Consider the following 16,662-nt stretch of genomic DNA (forward strand, 5'->3'; position numbering starts at 1 on the left):
ATTTCTGCAAGTACCTCATACACAACTGAGGATTTGAGTTATGCCTGTAACTCAGTGGCAATATTAAAATGTAACCTGCCTCAAAATGCCTCAAGTCCACCTAATGTTAAGATAGATCTTATTTCATAAATATCTTTAATTCATGCCTGCCTGTGATCAGAGGGAGATTATAACAAAAGTTATGGGGAAAGTTGTCATTAACTGCTATCTGGCCATTTCCCCTTGTATTCAACCTCCCAAAGTGCACCACCTCACACTTGCTCGGGTTAAACTCCATTTGACATTTCTCCTCTCATTTCTGTAAATGATCTATATCCCACTGTATCTTCTGACACACCTTCCTCACTGTCTGCAAATCCTCCAATTTTGTCATCAGCAAACTTACTTATCGCATATATATCACAAACGGCAAAGGTTTCAGCACAGATCCCTGTGGATCTCCACTGATCACAGAGTGGTTCTACCTTCTCCCCGATCACCCTCTTATTTTTAACATACATATAAAAAGCCAGGATTTCTTTAATCAAATTCACCAATGACATTTCATGCCCCCTTCTGGTCCTTCTAATCACTTGCTTGAGTTATTTCCTAGTCACTTTATATTCCTCATAAGCCACATCTGATGTCACCTTATTATACCTGAGATATATTTCCCTTTTCTTCCTGACCAAACTTACAACCTCCTTGCTCATCCATGGTTCCCTTACCTTGCCGTCCTTATCGGGTGGCACCACCAGCAGTGGCTTTCTCGCCAACAGTCTGTCCGTCCTTTCTTCTTTTTGTTATTTTTAGTATGTGTTAAAAGTATGTTTTAGTGTTCCTTGGTTTGTTTTATGTGGTTTGGGGAAACTTTTTTCAATCTCTTACTTCGAAGGAGATGCAATATTTTTCCGTATTGTATCTCCGTCCCCAATGTGGCCTAACATCGTGGAGTTGGCGGCCTTTCCTGGAGACCGACGGGTGCTCCAAGCCGCGGAAGTCTGCGGGACTTTAACATCGCGGATCTGGCAATCCCTTTGCCGAGGATCGAAGCTCCAACCGGATGCGGGAGTGTCGATCACCCCAACATTGGCTTCGATCGTCAGCTGCAGGGGCTTTGATCGCCCTGACTGCAGATGGTTTGACTGCCCCGACCATGGGAGGACAAAGAGGAAGAAGATTGAACTTTATTGCCTGCCATCACAGTGAGGAATGTGGAATCCACTGTGATGGGTGTTTATGTTCACTTTGATGTGGCTGTGGGTCTTGTTGCTTTTCATTTAGTATGGCGATATGGTAACTCAAGTTTCACTGTACTTTAATTGGTACATGTGACAATCGTGTGCGGACGTGGCCCCTACGGCTGAGAAGCCGAAGCAAAGAAGTCGAAGCCAAAGAACCGAAAGGAAACAAGGCCGAAACGCCAATAAACCGAAAGATTACGAAGACGAAACACCTACTAACCGAAAGGATGGGAAACCTGAATGCAAACTAACCGAAAGGGCGGGACGCCTAAAAGCCAACGAACCGAGAAGATGCGTCGCCTAAAAGCAATCTTACCGAATGGCCGCTCTGTAGAAACGCCACCTACCCGAAAGGCGGCGTCGCCTACAGGGCAAAGAACCGACTGCCGCTCAACAGAAACGTTTAATAATGGACATGACGTTGGCGGGGGGCGGGAGTTGTCAGCGATTGGTGCAGCCCCCCGCATCCACAAAATTGTCAATGCCTACCTCCCTAGGTACAAGCAAGTCATGGCCAAAGGTATCAGGGAGTATGGGGAGAAGGCAGGTACAGGATACTGAGTTGGATGATTAGCCATGATCATATTGAATGGCGGTGCAGGCTCGAAGGGCCAAATGGCCTACTCCTGCACCTAATTTCTATGTTTTTATGTGAGAGAGTACAGAGGAGATTTACTAGAATGTTGCCTGGGTTTCAGCAACTAAGTTACAGAGAAAGGTTGAACAAGTTAGGGCTTTATTCTTTGGAGTGCAGAAGGTTAAGGGGGGACTTGATAGAGGTCTTTAAAATGATGAGAGGGATAGACAGAGTTGACGTGGATAAGCTTTTCCCACTGAGAGTAGGGAAGATTCAAACAAGGGGACATGACTTGAGAATTAAGGGACTGAAGTTTAGGGGTAACATGAGGGGGAACTTCTTTTCTCAGAGAGTGGTGGGTGTGGAATGAGCTTCCAGTGAAGGTGGTGGAGGCAGGTTTGTTTTTATCATTTAAAAATAAATTGGATAGTTATATGGACGGGAAAGGAATGGAGGGTTATGGTCTGAGCGCAGGTATATGGGACTAGGGGAGAATACGTGTTTGGCACGGACTAGAAGGGTCGAGATGGCCTGTTTCCGTGCTGTAATTGTTATATGGTTATATGGTTATATGTTACATCCCTAACATCCTGCTTGCTGCCTTTCACATCCTGGAGAAAAAACACAATGAAAAACAGCCATTGTACCTCCAGCCCCTGTTCTCATCCTAATAAACATTTGATTTTTAAAAGTACTAAAGGAAATTACTGCAAAACCGGCTACAATAAACATCTTTAAATGGAGATACAAACTTGAGCTGCATCCAAAAAATAAATAGTATTCACACTCTAGTGATAACTTGTACTGCAACATCACCTCTGATATTTCTCAAAAGCAATAACCAATACAGGAAAATGGAGAAACAGAAGGGACGAGCTGTCAGGGCTCTGTGGCCAGCTCCACCATTCCACACAGTCATGCTGATCCACTTCAGTTTCCCTGTATACTGAGTCTGAAGAAGGGTTTCAGCCTGAAACGGTGCCTATTTCCTTCGCTCCATAGATGCTGCTGCACCCGCTGAGCTTCTCCAGCATTTTTGTGTACCTTCCCTGTATACCTGGATCCCTTTAGCATCAAGAAACATTTCTGTCTCCTTGTATATATTTAATGCCTTGCACTTCTCTGCCTTCTGTGCTGGAGAAATCCACAGTTTCACAACCACCTCATTAATACAATTTCTCCTCTTGGACCTTATTCACTTTTCCTTGGTGATCTGACACTGCTTTTGAACTCTCGAGACATGGAATATCATTACTGTATCCATCCATCCTGTGCACATTACCAAACTATTAATCAAGTTTCTTGCAATTAATATTTTGTAGCAGTCTTACAAAAGTAGCAATGAAAAGCTCAGATTTTTGACAAGATTTTTTACAGCGATTAGTACGGGTATCGGGAGTTATGGGGAGTTATGGGGAGAAGAGTTAGTTACATTTAGCTTTTTGGGCTAAAGGAATCAGGGGATAGGGGGAAAAAGCAGGAACGGGGTACTGATTTTAGATGATCTGCCATGATCATATTGAATGGCGGTGCTGGCTCGAAAAGCCGAATGGCCTCCTCCTGCGCCTTTTTTCTATGTTTCAGATTCAGATTTCTAAGGCAGGAGAATATGGTTAGGAGGGAGATATAGATCAGCCATGATTGAATGGTATAGTAGACTATGGGCCGAATGGCTTAATTCTGCTCCTATCATCACTTATGACCTTATGAAAGTGTACAGATATTTTATTTTTGATACAGGAAGGCTGGGAAATCCGTAAAACATTTTACTGAAGCAATCAGGTTAGAGGTGTTGGAACCTATCGTCAGATAACCCATGAGCTTGTGTGGAATGTTCTGTATTGTGTGTTATTGCGAAAGAGCAAGTTAATGAATTGAATGACTGTATGTGAGTCTTGTCATATCGGTTGTCCTTATGTTCACCTTTCAGTGAACTAAAGCAGCTTAATGAGTCATTCATCTCACTGTCTCTTTGTTTAATTTGTCTCCAATGACATTGAAGGACAGGCATAAATAGCATTCACCCTGATTCAGCAGATCACATCACATCAGTTTTCTTTGTAACTATGGTTACCAATACCTATTTGTTTATTTGACCAAACAAGAATGAAATGTTACTAGTAAATGATATCTTCCTAAAATCTCTGATCAGGATTTACCTTCATTATTTTCTTGATAATCCAATGGAAACCATGGGCCATTGGAGCTTCGATAGAATAAAAACATGTATTTCAATAAAAAGCAAATAAGCAACAGATCCAACTGTAGTGAAAAGCTGCACCATACCCTAATATGTGAATGTTCAGATGGTGTGTTAAAGCATAAATCCTGTTGTTAGTGCATGGGAACGGAGTGAATGTCCTTCCGTTTTTAATACGCTCTGCCTACTTTCTCAATGGATAGTTTGGCTGGGGTTGCATTAAATTGAAGTTAATCTGCTGATAATTCTACTGAGGTGGCTTCTCTTGTGAGTGCATTTGTTTTTCTGCACAGCCCTGCAGTTCATCATGAGAAGAAGGATGTTTTGCATTCTATTGCAATGCAAGGACATAATATATGGACAAAGTGGAGGCAGATTTCTTGGTCCACCAAGGCCCACTAGATCTCCCAGTTGCTAACAATCCCCAAATCACCACTCTATATTTACTCATCTTCTCATCCCCATATTGAACTCTCTGTCCTGGCCTCCTCCATTGCCAAAGTGAGGCCACAATCAAACTGGAGGAACAGCACCTCAGATTCTGCAAGGGTAGCTTATAACCCAATGGCATGAACATTGAATTCTCCAAATTTAGGTGACCTTTAACCCCCCCCCCTCCCCCCTATATTCCTTCCTCTAGCTTCACAATTCACACCTGATTTTATTTCTGGCCATATACCTTTCAAAACCCCTCCTCATCTGAGTCCACATATTACCTGCCATGCTCTATCCTGCCCCTCCTCTCTTCCAGCTTTCTTCCGCACCACATCTACAATTACTTTGAAGAAGGATCTTGACCCAAAAATGTCATTTATTCATATTCTCCAGAGACGCAGTTTGACCCATTGGGCTTCTCCAGTACTTTGTATCCTTTTGCCAGGATGATGCCTGGCTTAGGGGGTATTAGCTACAAGGTTGGATAAACTTGGATTGTTTTCTCTGGAATGCCAGAGGTTGTAGGGAAACCTGATAGCAGTATATAAAATTATGAGAGGCATAGATATGGTAGACACTCAGAACCTTTTTCCCAGAATGGAAATATCAAATACTAGAGGGAATAGCTTTAAGGTGAGAGGGCCAAAGTTTAAAGGAGGTGTACGGTGCAAGTTTTTTTAATGCAGAAGGTGGTGAGTACTTGGAGCGAGCTGCTGGGGAGGTGATGGAGCCAGATAAATAGTGACATTTAGGAGACGTTTGGAAAAGAGCATGGACAGGGAGGATGTAGAGGAACTAGAGGAATAAAGATTATGTCCAGGCAGATAAGAGCTGGTCTTGGCATCATGTTTGGCACAGACATTGTGGGCCATAGGGCCTGATCTTGTGCAGTGCAGTTCTATGTTCTATGTTCCTGACTTGTGTCTCGTGGGAAGTGAACAGGCTTTGTGGGGTCAGGAGGTGAGTGAATTGCTGCAGGATTCCTGAACCACGCTGTATATATGGCTATTCCAGTTCAGTTTCCGCTCATAAATGCACTGACATAAATGCATCTTACTTAGCTGCAAGCAACTTCCCCAAATCACCACTCTATATTTAACTGTGAGAAATGTTACAGCTCCTCGCAGCTGCCTCGATTCCATGTGGCATGTTGAGCCTATACAATTACATTAGTGTATATTTAATATTAAAAAAACAAAGTTGCTCAGAACATGTTTGCTTACTTACAGCACAATATGCAAACACAAGAATGTAATCCAAAGTTTGGTTACTATGTTTGCTGTAATGGATCCATATTCAAAAACTATTCCTTGCACCAGATATAGAAGAGCTTTATTGATTGATATGTTATTTGGCTAACTTGAGGCGCACAGCTGTAAACATTCTTTCTACGGCATCAATTAGGACAAATTAATCTTCCACTTTCTGCAGGGTTATGTTATAACGAAACGAGGAAAGCACTATTGTCTTTGCCACTAATGATACAGTGCAGGCAATGTCAAAGTGAGCTGGGCAGTGAAATCTGAAGTGAAAGTTAAAAATAAAATCAAATGAAGATTTGAAAGGAACTCCTGGCAGATAAAATCTGCCATGGATAATTGGAACAAATAGAAACACAAAGTGCTGTAACAGATAGTTTTAAAGAAATCCTTAGATATTAGTGACATTAGAGTCAATATATTAAGTTATTGTGAAGCAGCAAATGAGCAAACAAAGTGAAATGGTGAACTACAGCATACAGCACATCTGAGACCCATGTAAAATAGTACAGAGCTGTAATCAGGTCATACTCCAGTCCTGAGATAATGTTTTGTTACTGAGGCACAGGGGAGATATTCCATTTCTGGGGAAGAGTCACTACTGTTGGTACACTGGATCGTAACAAAAGAGTGAAGAAGCCTGGGATATACAAGCCTGCAACAAATGACCTCAATGTGCCCCTGTGGGAGAATATTGGATGATAAATAGTAACGGCAAAATAAACAGTAGAAACAAAGAACAGCAGATGCTAGTTTACACTAATGATAGACACAAAGTGCTGGAGTAACTCAGTGGGTCAGGTAACATCTGCATCTCTGGAGAAAAAGGATAGGTGATGTTTTGGGTTGGGACCCTTCTTCAGACTGAAAGTAGTGGATGGGGAGGGAGGTGAAGAGCTGGAGGTGATAAAAGACCAGGGCTGATCAGAGCCAGCTACAAATGACCTGAGGCAGGGTGGTGACCTCATGGGTTTGTTGTTGGCTAGGGATGGCACAATCTCACTTTTAAGTAACTTCATCTTAGTCTCCCCTTACCCCTCCCTCCCGGCCCTTTCCTCCACCCTATTCGTTTTACCAGTTCCACAGTTCTCCACATTGTTTCTCTGGCCAACAATGTACCTACAGGGCACCGCCCTGCCTGAGGACATTTGTAGCTGGCACTGATTGGTCCTGGTCTTTTCTCACCTCAAGCTCTTCCTCCCTGTCCCCACCCCCTACTTTCAATCTGATGAAGGGTCCCAACCCTAAACATCACCCATCCTTTTTCTCCAGAGATGCTGTCTGACCCGCTGAATTAGTCCAGCACCCTGTGCCTATCTAAGATAAAGCAAACATTGAGGTTTAGGTTTGGGCTTATTATTGACACTTGATCTGAGTTATATTGAAAAGCTTTGTTTTGCATTCTAATAAATCATATATATACCATACATAAATACAATCATCAAACACGAGTACACCAGATAGAGCAAAGGGGGAAGATACATAGAAACATAGAAAATAGGTGCAGGAGTAGGCCGTTCGGCCCTTCGAGCCTGAACTGCCATTCAATATGATCATGGCTGATCATCCAACTCAGTATCCTGTACATGCCTTCTCTCCATACCCCCTGACCCCTTTAGCCACAAGGGCCACATCTAATTCCCTCTTAAATACAGCCAATCAACTGGCCTCAACTACCTTCTGTGGCAGAGAGTTCCAGAGATTCACCACTCTCGGTGTGAAAAATGTTTTTCTCATCTCGGTCCTAAAAGATTTCCCCCTTATCCTCAAACTGTGACCCCTTGTCCTGGACTTCCCCAACATTGGGAACAATCTTCCTGCATCTAGCCTGACCAACCCCTTAAGAATTTTGTAAGTTTCTATAAGAGCCCCCCTCAATCTTCTAAATTCTAGCGAGTACAAGCTGAGTCTATCCAGTCTTTCTTCATATGAAAGTCCTGACATCCCAGGAATTAGTCTGGTGAACCTTTGCTGTACTCCCTCCATGGCAAGAGTACTCCCTCTATACAAAGTGCAGACTATAATTCTCCACAATGTAGCACATTGTAGTGCATTAGTTCCCTAGACATAGCCCTAAGTCCTCAATGGGGTAGAGGTGAATCGGACAGTAGACTAGTTTAAGTCTGATAACAGAGGGGAAGAAACTGTTTCTGAGTCTGGCGGTACATGCTTTCAAGCTTCAGTGCTTTCTGCCAGATGGCTGCAGGGAGAAGGAAGGACCAGGGTGGGACAAGACTTTGATTATGTTGGATGCTTTTCTGAGGCAGCGTGAAGTGTAGATGGAGTCAATGGTGAGAGTTGATGGACTTGGCTACATTTTCAACTCTTGTGGTCTTAGGCAGAGCTGTTCGAAAACAAAGCTGTGATGCAACATAGAAACATAGCAAATAGGTGCAGGAGTAGGCCATTCGGCCCTTCGAGCCTGCACCGCCATTCAATATGATCATGGCTGATCATCCAACTCAGTATCCTGTACCTGCCTTCTCTCCATACCCCCTGATCCCTTTAGCCACAAGGGCCACACCTAACTCCCTCTAAAATATAGCAACCCGCCAGCATGCCTTATATGGAGAGAGTCACTGGAGCCAAGCCACATTTGTCGGTCTATTTAGGAAGTAGAAGTGTTAGTGTGCCCTTCTTTGGTGTTGCATCAATATGGTTGATGCATGACAAGTCATTGAGAATATTTACACCAATGAACCTGAAGCTCCTTGCACTTTAAATGAATCTACAACAATATAATTTAGAAGTATTAGGTCAAACTATTGGTTAAAATTAGTGAAAAGCAAATTTCCCAATGACTCAGTGAGGGTGGAGACATGGACACCAGCATCATTTGAGAAACTGGATGCTCTCTTGAGAATAGAAATATACCCAAATAATGTTATACATTGACTTCTGAGTATAGTTGGGAGCTCATATTGCAGCTATATAAGATGTTGGTGAGGTAGCATTTAGAGTATTGTGTTCAATTCTGGGCATTATGTTATAGGAAAGATGTTGTCAAGTTGGATAGGGTAATGAGGATATTGCCAGGACTAGAGGGTGTGAGCTATAGAGAGAGATTGAGTAGGCTGGATCTCTATTCCTTGGAGTGCAGGAGGATGAGGGGTGATCTTATAGTTGGATAATATCTTGAGAGGAATAGATTGGGTAGATGCACAAGTCTCTTGCCTAGAGTAGGGGAATCTAGAATCAATAATCAGAGGACATAGATTTAAGGTGAGGAGGAAAGATTTAATAGGAATCTGACAGGCCAGTTTATTACACAAAGGGTGGTGGGTGTATGGAACAAGCTGCTAGAGGAGGTAGTTGAGGCAGGGATTATTGCAATGTTTAAGAAACAATTAGACAGGTCTATGAATAGGGCAAGTTTAGAAGGATATGGGCCAAACTAGTGGGACTAGTGTAGGTGGGACTAGTGTAGATGGGACATGTTGGTCGGTGTGGGGAAGTTGGGATGAAGGCTGTGTTTCCAAGCTGTATGATTCTGTGACTTTATATAACATGCCTTTTGACCAAATATCTCAGAAAACTGCATGTCCGGTGTCTGGCAAATTAGTAGCAATGACTTCTTCAGATCTTCTTGGATAGACTTAATGATATATTTCATTTGAATCTGAAGCCATTAATAGTCTTCCTGAGATGGCATAATTTCCTTCAGCAAGCAAAGCCTCCGCTGTGATTATCACAGCAAATCTGCAGTTTTGAGGTTGGAAAATTAGGTGCAGTTTCTTTACACTGATTCTACCTGCCGTTATGGTGATGTTCACCCTGTAACATTGAACAGATAATGAGTAACAGGACTATCAGCGACCCCTTGCCCATTCCCTTAAATTAATGTAAATAGTATTTGAAGAAGAGCAAAGGAATTCACCCTGGTGAGCTACTGGTAATTATCTCTTAACCAGCACCACTGGGCAAATTACATTGTCAGTGATCTCACTGTGACTTAAATGGCCTTGTGAATATTTTGCTTATTGCTTTTCCTTAGTTCAAAACTATTTGAAAAAAATAAATACATTGACTGGAAAGTCACTTGAGATTTGCAAAGTAAATGTAAGTACATTCTTGATTTATACCAATGTTCTGACTTTGCACGATGCCACACAATTATACAATCTTGGTTTATCTACCTATGCACTGTTCAAATAAGCATAAGCACAAATATAATTGTGGTATTTCATTTGTAGTTTGATGTCATAGAAAATAGGTGCAAGAGGAGGCCATTTGGCCCTTCGGGCCTGTACATTACTTTTAAATAATTACACTTGGAGCTGCGTCTCAAGTGAAGTGCTGCAGCCATTGGGATGATTAATTTGAAGCTGACTGCATTCATAGATGACGCTATTTCATTGACATCTGTTGTCATGACAAATATACTCCAAACGCAAGCTCTATTAAACAGAACAGTAGCCATTCTGATTTAATCAATATCTAAATTATTTATTTGTTGCTTAACTACTAGGAGAATATTCAAAGGCCAAAGATAATTGAGTTCCACTTCCTTCACAGGCAGTAAAATGATTCAACAAATTGATGGATGGAAGCAAATAGTTTTTTCTGATGGGAGAGTCCATTATAAGTGTACATAATGTGAAATGTTTGGCCATTTACAGGTGATTTCAGAAAGCATATCTTCACACAAAGGAAATCAATAATTCTCAATGACAAATGTGCTTTGGTTTATCAATTGAACAATCCGAAACTGAAATGAGCTTGCTTTTAAAGTTTATAAAATTAATAAGAATAGATCAAATAGGTTCAATAGACTTGAGCAGCTGAATGTAATTCCTATGTAGTTATTCAGAGCCAGCATGAAAAAATAAATCCATAAAGTATCGATGGCTGAAATTTCTCAATGAATCCATGCTCTGTCTGAACCACAGTTTAATCCAATAATAGATTTTAAACTAATATTTTTATGCTAAGCAGAATTAACCTTTACATTGCGAATGATTTGTTTAAAAAAAAAGAATCCTACTAGTGTACACACAATATTACAGCTTTCAGTGGAAACAAAAGTCTGTGATTTGTTCTCATGTGATGAGCCATGCAATGAAAGTGAGAACTATCGATGTTGCAACAAAGGTCAGAAACAGAGGAGATGGCACCAGAAGGACAAAGCCAGCCATTGTAGATGCGAGTGTTGCTTGCTGAAAGAAAATACAGAGAGCGACAGATTCATGGAGACAGGACAACAGGGAGTGTGCTGGCTTTGGCAGTTTGACCAGGCTCTGTTGGTACATAAAAGTGGGAGTCCGATTCCAAGGCATTCAGCTCTCCAAACTGGTCATGAGGGAAAAGAAGATCAGGGCCAACATTAGTGGTGCATGAGGTCAGAAACAGGTCATATTGCCAATAACTCCTGATGCCAGAGTCTGAATAAGGGTCTCGATCGCCAGTGTTGGAAAGATTAGCTCCACTTGCATCTACCTACTCCACTTCAGTCTCCGAATCTGACCTACTGACAGAAATATGTTGCACTGAATCAGGAGCAAGTGTAAAGATATACATTCTCTTTACTGTTGCTGTAGCTCTTAATGTCAACAATGATTCTAGGTTTTTGGGGCAAACATGAATGAGACATTAACATCACATTGATATAAAAATATTAAAGGTTCTTTGCTCTTTTTCCCATGGGAAATGATCTCAGTATCTGAATGTAGAAGGATGCTTAGCAATAAAAAGGTAACATTATTCCCCTTGCTGTCGTGCGATTTGTAAATTCTGCTGACATGCTGTAGAATCAAACAAATTCAATCTATCTATCTTCTATCTATACATAACTAAAACTCTGATCTTGTTATCTTTCAGTTTGGCAGTCATTCTATTTGCGCAAACACCACAACCCCACCCTTCCCCGCAAAGAGTGGGTCGCCCTGAACCAGCTCCATACAGGGGTCAGCCGGGCACTGCGTTCATCAGCAGCCTGCTTGTGTGGAGCGGACCAGCAAACAGCGCAGCACGTCATTTTCGACTGCGCTGTCCTCGCCCCCCTGGTGGAGGGGTGGACCTCACAGCCCTCGACAACAGCACATTGAACTGGCTACAGCGCCTGGAGGGCATTACATAACCTCTGCTGCCTCAAACGCAAGAAGAAGATGGAGTCATAGTCAAACAGTGTGGAAACAGGCCCTTCAGCACAACTTGCCCAAACGAACCAACATGTCCCAGCTATTCTAGCCCCACTTGCTCTCCCTGGATCCCCTACGATCTAACCTTCCAGAATAGCCTACCATGCAGCCATTATCAAAGGCCTTGCAGAAGCTTAAATAGACTACATCTATGGACCTGCCCTTATAAACCTTTCCTGTTACTTCTTCCAAAACCTCAAATGCTGCTGGAAATTTAAAACAAACTCACAAATACATTTGAAGCAGGTTAAGACTCAAAGGGTTTTCAGGACAATCATACCCCAGAGGTTACTTCTCATTACGCTATGACCTCCCTACATGTCCTTGAGTTAAGTATCTCCCAATGTCCCATTATGGGAACATGGTCCATGTACTATCTTGTTATACTTTATTAATAAAATAACTTACAGAGACAGGACAGCAAATCTATTATGTGTTAAGTTCATAGAAGCAGGCAGGATTCTGCTCTAAATATTATTGCTATATACAGAGAGCAGTTAGATACTTGAAACAATCCTAAACCAGTAAACCAATCAATATTATCAATACCAAATATATTACTAGCAGACTGATTCCTGGGATGTCAGGACTTTCATATGAAGAAAAACTGGATAGACTCGGCTTGTACTCGCTAGAATTTAGGAAATTGAGGGGGATCTTATAGAAACTTACAAAATTCTTAAGGGGTTGGACAGGCTAGATGCAGGAAGATTGTTCCCGATGTTGGGGAAGTCCAGGACAAGGGGTCACAGCTTAAGGATAGAGGGGAAATCCTTTAAGACCGAGATGAGAAAAACATTTTTCACACAGAGAGTGGTGAATCTCTGGAAATCTCTGCCACAGAAGGTAGTTGAGGCCAGTTCATTGGCTATATTTAAGAGGGAGTTAGATGTGGCCCTTGTGGCTAAAGGGATCAGGGGGTATGGAGAGAAGGCAGGTACGGGATACTGAGTTGGATGATCAGCCATGATCATATTGAATTGCAGTGCAGGCTCCAAGGGCCGAATGGCCCACTCCTGCACCTATTTTCTATGTTTCTATGTATCTATGCACTTCCTTTAAAAAAAATGTAAAACAAGAAAAGAACGTCATCCAATCAAATGATTCACAGGTCTCCGTGTCTGTTACTCTGGCACAAAACCTTCCAGATGTTTGGGTTGATGATCAATTCCTTCCTTGCTGGACGTTGTTGTCAAAGTGTAGAGTTCTATCTCTACAAGGTCAACAGTGAACCTTTGGCATTTCCACATCTGCACACATCCAGCAAGCATCTTCAGTGGTCTTCCTGAGATGCCCACTTCTTCTGTGGTATAGAAAGTGTGATTATCCCTGTGATTATCTCACCTAATCTGGAGTGTGATGTATCGAACGCCACTCTTGTCTTACGCCTCGTCTGGTGTTCTTCTGGTAGACTATCATCCTCAGCCTCATGACATCAGCCTTCAGTGGTGGCATCCATGGCACTTCACTTCTTTGGACCCTCTACACTTGTATTGCCATTCTGGTGTTAGAGTAGAGCCTCCAGTGGACAGGCCAGTCTGTAAGCCATTGGGTTGTGGTTTTGTGGAAGACCAAGATGCCCAGGGGTCTGACCGTGTTGTATTAACTTTTGTCCAGTTATGTCACAGCAGTCCCTGCCGTCCCTATACTCTGTAGAAGCTGAAGTAATGTTGTCCTGTGATTAAACTGCAAGTCCTTTGAGAACCTTTCAAAGTTGTCTAGTGAAAACTCTGACTCATGGTCCTCACCTCAGGAATGTCCTGTCCATTGAAAGATTCAGTGTGCTTCTGAATCTTCATGAATCAAATGATGTTTCCTTCGTTAGGATCCTGTTGAAAGATCTTCAGGCCATTTGTATGATCTCTAATCTCCTCATTCATCCATCACCAGTAGATATATTGTCCATGAGGAGAGACAAATATTCACCCCCAAATGTGACACATGGACACAATTTATTACAGATTTCCTTTGCAGTTTGGGAACAATAACCATTTTGTCTCTAAAGAGCAGGTCACCCTGGTTGCCCAGTTCATTCCCCATGTAGAAATACAGCCCGACTATCGTATCTCATTCCATTCCACCTGAATCATTTGTTTCAAGCATTGCTTCATATTAACAAAACACAACATGCAGCAATCATTCAGTGGGTCAGGGTCCCTCAGTGGAGAACATGGATAGGTAATGTTTCAGGTTGGGACCCTTCTTCAGACTGATGGTCTGAATGTTCTCCAGAGGTGCTGCCTGACCCACTGATTTACTCCAGCCCCTTGTGTCGTTTTTTTGTAAACCAGCCTTTGCAATTCCTTGTTTCAAGCATTGCTTCATATCATCTGCCTGCTCGTCTTCTCAACCTTGTCGATCAAAAGCAGAGAGCTTTGCAATGTTGATACAGCTTGGTATCATTGGCATTCCTTACGTCCTTGTGATGGTCTTGGCTAAGTGTGTCTTCGGCATGTATGTCTTCGCCAGGGCAGTACTGAATCTTTTTGTTGTTTGCCTACTTCCCCACAAGTATTATTTATCATTTATTTATTTATTTATTTATGTGTTTATCTATTTATTTATTTTATTATTTATTTCGAGCAGAATAAAAGAATAAAAAGCAAGTGTGAAACGGCATACAAAAAACAAAACACGAATATTTATAAAGTGTCATAAACAACATCTATAAATAAATGAAATCGTATGTGTCTGAAAAGGAGCAGGAAGAAGCCAAAGCTTATTAATTCCCACCCCTTATTCAACTGCTTATAATTAGCTTATACAAATTTAGCAGCTATATGTACACCATATGTACACCAGCAGCTATATGTACACCAAATTATTTACATTTATACTAATCAAATATTTACAAAGCCATACAAAAAGAAAAAAAGAAAAAGAAAAGAAAAAACCCTCATATACTATACAGTATCTTAGTCATATATACAACCCATCACCCTATAATCACCCTTCCCAATACAATCAGTATAACAAATATCCCACTCACAATCACCTATCCTCATCCCAATATCCTTTTAAACAAGTGTTGTTGTACATCTTTTTAAACTGAATTATGCTTGTGCTAAGTTTTATCTCCTGTTCCAGACCATTCCACAAATTCACACCACAGAATTCCCTAGCAGAAATGTTGATGCTCTGTGGACAAGCTTAACTGCAATGATCTCCAGTGATTTGGCATCTCTGTGCTCATGGAGCTGTCCCATCTAATGCTAACATCACTACAAGTATTGTGCCTCCTGGGATCTCATAGCGCTGTAGAAAGACACTAAAAGCTGGAGTATCTCAGCAGATCAGGCAACATCCCTGGAGAAAAGGAAAAAGGTGACGTTTTGGGTCGAATCCCTTCGTGTCAGAGCTCTGCCTGTGTATGCCACTCTCCAGCAAGATTACTGCATCAAGACTCTTTTCCAATGCCTTGTTGTGTCAGCTCCTTCTTGTTATCACAATGTCACAACCCAGGCTTTGCGAGACTGTCTGAAGAAGGGTTTCGGCCCGAAACGTCACCTATTTCCTTCGCTCCATAGATGCTGCTGCACCCGCTGAGTTTCTCCAGCATTTTTGTGTACCTTTGCGAGACTGTCTGTTTGATGTGTTTGATCATTTGCTCACACATATCCTGCCAATGCCAGGCCTCTTTTGGTCAGCTATTTGAATAATGTCTCACATAGGAACTTGCTCAGATAGTTGACGGACATGTAATGGTGTGAAACCCATTTCTAGACATTGCAATGTACTTTTGTTGCATCTTATGCACTCAGCAGAGTCTCATTTGAGAGCCATATGGTATGATGCAATTCCCTCCTTTTGTAAACAATTAGATGCAAAAACAACTTAATTCTTCTCTGGATTATGAGTCTTAACAGCTCAATGTGCTTCGTAAAATCCTCCTCACTGTCACAATTTGTTAGATGGGTTACACACCTATTAATTAATTAACAAATATAAATATTCAGCGGAGAAGAAATATGCCTTACTCAAATGTAGGTTGGAACACCTTTCAAATGAGCAGGGTTTTGGTGGATACACCAACAACAACCGGCACTCAGTAACCACAGGAGACGACCTCTTCATCATTAAATCAAAGTTGGGTTATCATGCTGCAATAGCAGATTAAAGTCATCACTGGTGGAGAATACTTGGGATGTCTGCAGAAGATCAGTGGCCAGTGGCAGTGCATGTCACGGCATTTCATTCCTTGCAGAATAGAAGACAGAAACTTGCTCATCTGACCTCTTGCTTAGGTCCAAAGTATTTTATAAGTTGATGTGCTGATTCAAGATGAGAATAAATGTTTAATTTTCTGTCGCAGCAGGTTGACAAAACAGTGGATTGACGAATGGCTGTTGGAGGAGGCCTCTCCTACTCTTTCAGTGACAGTTTTAGCTAAGCAACTGGATTAAGCTTCTCTGTACCATCCTCACTGATACTGTCTGTACACATTCAAAGCAGGGTTTCGATGCATTGGAAAGACATATGGGGATCATTTTAATTCCTTATGACATGTTGACAGAGAGAGGAGATGGATAAAATGTAAATGTTGTTTTAACACAGGCAGGTTGCTTTCCAGTAGTGCATCTGTCACGGAAATATTTTAATGAGGTTGCATACCTGAAATGTAACTAGAGTTTTATCTTCAATAACTGTCAATCAGGCTGATTGTCTGTTGGGAAGTAATGTCAAAGAATTCAAAGGCTTTCTAGTCATTAAAATATATAATGTTAGTACAATGGCTCAATACACAGTGGCACAGTGGTCGAGTTACTGGCTTACAGTGCCAGGGACATGGGTTCAATCCTGACAACATGAGCTGTATGTGCGGAATTTGTAC

This window comes from Leucoraja erinacea, chromosome 3 (genome assembly GCF_028641065.1).
Source record: "Leucoraja erinacea ecotype New England chromosome 3, Leri_hhj_1, whole genome shotgun sequence".
In the NCBI taxonomy this organism is placed as follows: domain Eukaryota; kingdom Metazoa; phylum Chordata; class Chondrichthyes; order Rajiformes; family Rajidae; genus Leucoraja; species Leucoraja erinaceus.